Below are 5,957 nucleotides of genomic sequence, written 5' to 3' on the forward strand. Positions count from 1 at the left end.
ATTTTATATATATATATTAGTATTTTATATATATATTAGTATTTTATATATATATATTAGTATTTTATATATATATATTAGTATTTTATATATATATATTAGTATTTTATATATATATATTAGTATTTTATATATATATTAGTATTTTATATATATATATTAGTATTTTATATATATATTAGTATTTTATATATATATATTAGTATTTTATATATATATTAGTATTTTATATATATATATTAGTATTTTATATATATATTAGTATTTTATATATATATTAGTATTTTATATATATATTAGTATTTATATATATATTAGTATTTATATATATATATTAGTATTTTATATATATATTAGTATTTTATATATATATATTAGTATTTTATATATATATATTAGTATTTTATATATATATATTAGTATTTTATATATATATATATATCTAAGGGTTATATAATCAAATCAAGTTCATTTGTCATTTTCACAGGACACATGTTGTGTACACCATAAAATGAAATTCTAACTTGCATGTATAACTCTCGACATTGCATCAACAATAAAATAAGTAAGTTGAATATATTCAGTGTAATAAAATAAAACCATTTAGATACAATAGATACAGGATAATATACAGGTATCGTGAAGTGCTGACAGAAGAAGCCGGAACTATTTAAACCTTGGATTGTGGTTATTCAACATAAATCCAGTCTGATCTTGCTTGAAGACAAAGCAACTCTTAAAGGCAACGTAAACGCTGCTGATGTGAGCTGAATTGGAAATTATCTTTAAAACCTTTAAACACACTGAACCCATTAGTGATTTAAAGTCACAAAAATAATACTTTTCACTACCTCATTTCATCACTGCAGTTGTTTTTTGTAGACAGTATCTGACCCAATCTCTTTCTAATTTCTAATCTCATTGGTCTTCAAACAGAAGACTACTGGGTTGATCAGAGAAGGTGAAGCATTAGGCTCCGTCAGATTCAACCTCAGCCCTATCCTCGTTAACAACATAGAGACCAACTTGAGAGCGTAGAAACAGGACACCAATGATGTGACAAATACAGGTATTAAACACCTGCACTCTGCTCTCGTTGTTAGGCAGTCTCAGTACTGTGTAGATCAGATTCACGTATGACAGCAGAATGAATGTGAGCTGTGCACCAACCAACCACAGACCCAGGATGGTGGGAAGCATCCAATAGGGTTCAGGGTTGACACAGGCAGCTCTGACCATAGCAGGATAGTCACAGAACACATATCTAATGATGGGCTGGCAGTATGGAAGGCTGTCTGCCTGAGCTGTTAATACCCCCATGACCCCTAACCCTATCAGCCGGAAGAGCCTTGGGTTAGTCAGGATGCTGGGGTACCTATGAGAAGTGCTGATAGGGATGGTTCGGTCCAAAGCCATCAGGGACAGGGCCAGACACCCTGTGATGTCACCCAGGTGGTAGATGTACATGCTTGATATGCAGGAGTAGTAAGAGATGGTTTTGACCTCGCCCAGCAGGACAGAGATCATGGTGGTGCTGGTGCTGGTGGTGAACATGATGTCCACCATGGCTGTCTTAATCATTAGACGCTATTTTATGCAACGCTATGCTATGGAGCTATGTTTTCTCTGGGATGTAACACCTGCAGACCACAGGTTTAATCATTAGACGCTGTGCTATGCTATGCTACACTTTCTCTGGGGCTCAACACCTACAGTCCCCAGGTCCAGAGGTCTAATCATTAGACTAATGGTTTCCCTCTCTTATTAAGGTTAATAAACATCATCAGGTAGCAGTATTACCACTTCCTCATTGAATTGATAGTCCCACTGATCCATCCAACTGGCTCCATGTGGACAAAGATACAGTAGATGATATGCAATGTATACTCTATCTCTAGATATACCTAGGTCAACTTCGATGGCCCCACCTGCTTCGTACTGCAAGAAAAAACTATGACTATCAGATTGTAATGTATGTCAAGGTAATGGTAATAGTGAAAACATACATTTGGGCCTAACATCGTGGCCTAAAGACATAGGCCCCCACTTAATCTCAAGCATGATGTAGCTAACAATAGTTCCATCGTCACCTGCATGATGACTCAGCCACCCCAGGTCTACCAACACTCTAATTAGGTCTCTGATGAACACCTGTTTGTTGGGCCCGAAAAGAGTGACAGTGACACTAGACCTGGTGGGAATACTGCTTTGCTGTCATACAGCTTGTTACTGTACACTCATTAGGAAAGAGAGAGCCAGAGAGAGAGAGTGTGTGAGTGAGTGAGTGAGTGAGTGAGAGAGAGAGAGAGAGAGAGAGAGAGAGAGAGAGAGAGAGAGAGACTAACTCATGTGTAAGCAACAGGCCAAAGGTATGGGTTTAGGCAAGCCTAATTAAATATTACTGCTAAATGTACATTTGCTGAATCCTGCCAAAAGACTGTTAATCCATCTCTCTACATTGTCCCTAAAACACCCAACAGTTAGTGGGTTGGTAATATTTTCAACACTGTAACATCAAACTTCTCATAGGATCTGATGTCACTCTGTACAGAGTTAACAAATAGGCAGTCATCAGAGAGCCAATTATAATGTTGATACACCTGAGAAGAGTGTTTACAGGTAGACAACTTAGGCTGGGGAGAGTTAGGACGTTTAGGGTCAAAGGGCTACAGAACAAGGTCAATGCAGGTCAGCACTTTTGTTACTACCTTGCATGCTGTCAATTGCAAAGCACTTGAAAATAAACTACTGAAAATGTAGAACTAGACAAGGTTGTCCCTTCTCCCCCCTTTTGTTCACTATTGTGAAAAGCCACTGGTCATCTCAGTCCAGGTCAATGAGAAGATAAGGGGACTGAAACGGAAGGAAATCCAGGTCAATGAGAACATAAGGGATGTGAAACAGAAGGACATCCAGGTCAATGACAACATATCAGGAGCTGTGCCAGAAGGCTGAGGCAGTGGTCAAACAACAGTCCCACTTCAGAGTAATGGAGGACACTGGAATTTGGTTGGTCACATTGGATCTGATCAAGAGTCAAAATACTTTCCTGGAATTCACCGAACCACCATTGATAATGTAATCAGTGCTGTGTCTATATGATTATAGTGTACGTTGCAAGGAGGTGTCCTTTCCTACTATGCCAATGGACTACTCCTGGCCCGAGTGAGTGATGCCAACCAGTAAGTGCCATGCTGGCACGTGTCCAGTGGTGATTTAGGCATAGACGACATGGGCATCCGCCCAGGGCGGCATCTTGCCAGGGGAGGCATGGGGTACCTGAACAAAATATTATATATATACTGTATATACAGGTATTCATATATATATTTGAAAATAATATTCCGAATGGTGACATTTGCGCAATAGGTGTTCTATCGCTCATTTGCATGTCACGTCAATGATATCATGTCACCGTGTGGGACTGTGGGTCAATTAAACTTGTCGGAGTGGGCGTCCTGATCCTAGTTTGTGAGCTTAGCAGGCTACTGCCTGGGATGGTCCCTCACTCAGAAGTATGAGATGAGGAGTGGGCGGGGGTAGGTTGACCTCAGGTCTCCCCACTGGAAGCCCGAGATAGGGGGAGCGGGGGAATCTATCAAATAGCACACCTCTAACTTTGTACAGTACTAATGCAATTAGTAATGCAAATAGTTGTGCAATTTATTTTGTGTGTTTCTTGTTTGAATTGCAATAGTGTTATAATCAGGTTCTCTTCTTTATAAGTGTGTTATCTATTTGTGTATTTGTGTGATATAGGATTTGTGCAATTTAGTTTTATTTTGTGTGTTTTTTGTTAGCAATAGGGTAATAGTGTAATAATTCGATTTTCTCTTTATCATTTGTATTTATATACTACAATTTGTTTCTATTTCTTTTTGTTACTTATTATTTATATTTTTGAGTCTTATTTTTGTATATATATTTAAATGTATATAGTTGTAAATGTTATGATTATTTATTTGTGTTGTTCCAAATGTCAAAAGATGGAGGACTGAAGAGATGCTTTTGAAATGGAGTCTTCAATAGAGGGAGGAGTCTGTGTATTCTTCAAACATGTCAGGGAACTCCTGTCTTATACGGGGCACCATACAGGGAGGTATAATATTTGTACATTGTTATATTAGCATAACACTGCTTCTACAGTATTATGTGAAGGATGGTTTATTCTACATGAAACTGTTACACCTGAAAGTTATCAAATCAAATCAAATCAAATTGTATTTGTCACAATAGCCGAATACAAACAATCAAATCAAATCAAATCAAATTTGTCACAATAGCCGAATACAAACAGGTTGTTCACCTGTTTGTATTCGGCTATTGTGACAAATTTGATTTGATTTGATTTGATTGTTTGTATTCGGCTATTGTGCCAAATACAATTTGATTTGATTTGATTGTATTCGGCTATTGTGACAAATGAAGCGCTTACTTACAAGTCCTTAAACAACAACGCAGCTTTTAGAATATACAACAAAAAAAGTAAGAGATAAGAAAAACAAATCATTAAAGAGCAGCAGTAAATAACAATAGCGGGGCTATATACAGGGATCACTGGAACAGAATCAATGTGCGGGGGGGCACTGGAGTCGAGGTAATTGAAGTAATATGTACATGTAGGTAGAGTTATTAAAGTGACAATGCATAGATGATAACAGAGAGTAGCAGCAGTGTAGTAGAAGGGTAGGGGGCAGGCAATACAAACAGTCTGGGTAGCCATTTCAAATCAAATCAAAGTTTATTTGTCACATGCGCCAAATAGTGAGATGCTTACTTACAGGCTCTAACCAATAGTGCAAAAAAGGTGTTAGGTGAACAATATGAGCAATATGAACAAAATTATTAGCTGTTCCGTAGTCTTATGGCTTGGGGGTAGAAGCTGTTTAGAAGCCTCTTGGACCTAGACTTGGCGCTCCGGTACCGCTTACCGGCGGTAGCAGAGAGAACAGTCTATGACTAGGGTGGCTGGAGTCATTAACCATTTTTAGGGCCTTCCTATGCCACCGCCTGGTATAGAGGTCCTGGATGGCAGGAATTTGTAGTGCCACGTGGTCGGATGCCGAGCAGTTGCCATACCAGGCAGTGATGCATCCCATCAGGATGCTCTCGATTGTGCAGATGTAAAACCTTTTGTGGATCTGAGGACCCATGCCAAACCTTTTCAGTCTCCTGAGGAGAATAGGTTTTGTCGTGCCCTCTTCACGACTGTCTTGGTGTGCTTAGACCATGTTAGTTTGTTGGTGATGTGGACGCCAAGGAACTTGAAGCTCTCAACCTGCTCCACTACAGCTTCGTTGATGAGAATGGATGCGTGCTCGGTCCTCCTTTTCCTGTTGTCCACAATCATCTGCTTTGTCTTAATCACGTTGAGGGATAGGTTGTTATTCTGGCACCACACGGTCAGGTCTCTGACCTCCTCCCCATAGTCTTATCATTGTCGGTGATCAGACCTACCACTGTTGTGTCAACAGAAAACTTAATGATGGTGTAGGGGTTGTGCCTGGCCTTGCAGTCATGAGTGAACAGGGAGTACAGGAGGGGCTGAGCACCACCCCTGAGGGGCCCCCGTGTTGAGGATCAGCATGGCGGATGTGTTGTTACCTACCCTTACCACCTAGGGGCAGGCCGTCAAGAAGTCCAGGATCCAGTTGCATGGGGAGGTGTTTAATCCCAGGATCCTTAGCTTTGTGATGAGCTTGGAGCTATGGTGTTGAACGCTGAGCTGTAGTTAATGAATAGTATTCTCACATAGGTGTTCCTTTTGTCCAGGTGTGAAAGGGCAGTGTGGAGTGCAATAGAGAATGTATCATCTGTAGATCTGTTGGTGCAGTATGTAAATTGGAGTGGGTCTAGAGTTTCTAGGATAATGGTGTTGATCTGAGCCATAACCAGCCTTTCAAAGCATTTCATGGTTATAGACATGAGTGCTCAAGGTCGGTAGTCATTTAGGCGGG

The 5,957-nt window shown here is 39.5% G+C and overlaps 1 pseudogene; it reads right to left on the reverse strand.

Moving 5' to 3' along the window:
- Positions 1-905: 905 nt before the first annotated feature.
- Positions 906-1,581, reverse strand: LOC109873903 (olfactory receptor 6Y1-like; annotated as a pseudogene).
- Between the last annotated feature and the right edge of the window lie 4,376 nt (positions 1,582-5,957).

The sequence above is a fragment of the Oncorhynchus kisutch genome, linkage group LG29, assembly GCF_002021735.2.
Source record: "Oncorhynchus kisutch isolate 150728-3 linkage group LG29, Okis_V2, whole genome shotgun sequence".
In the NCBI taxonomy this organism is placed as follows: Eukaryota; Metazoa; Chordata; class Actinopteri; order Salmoniformes; family Salmonidae; genus Oncorhynchus; species Oncorhynchus kisutch.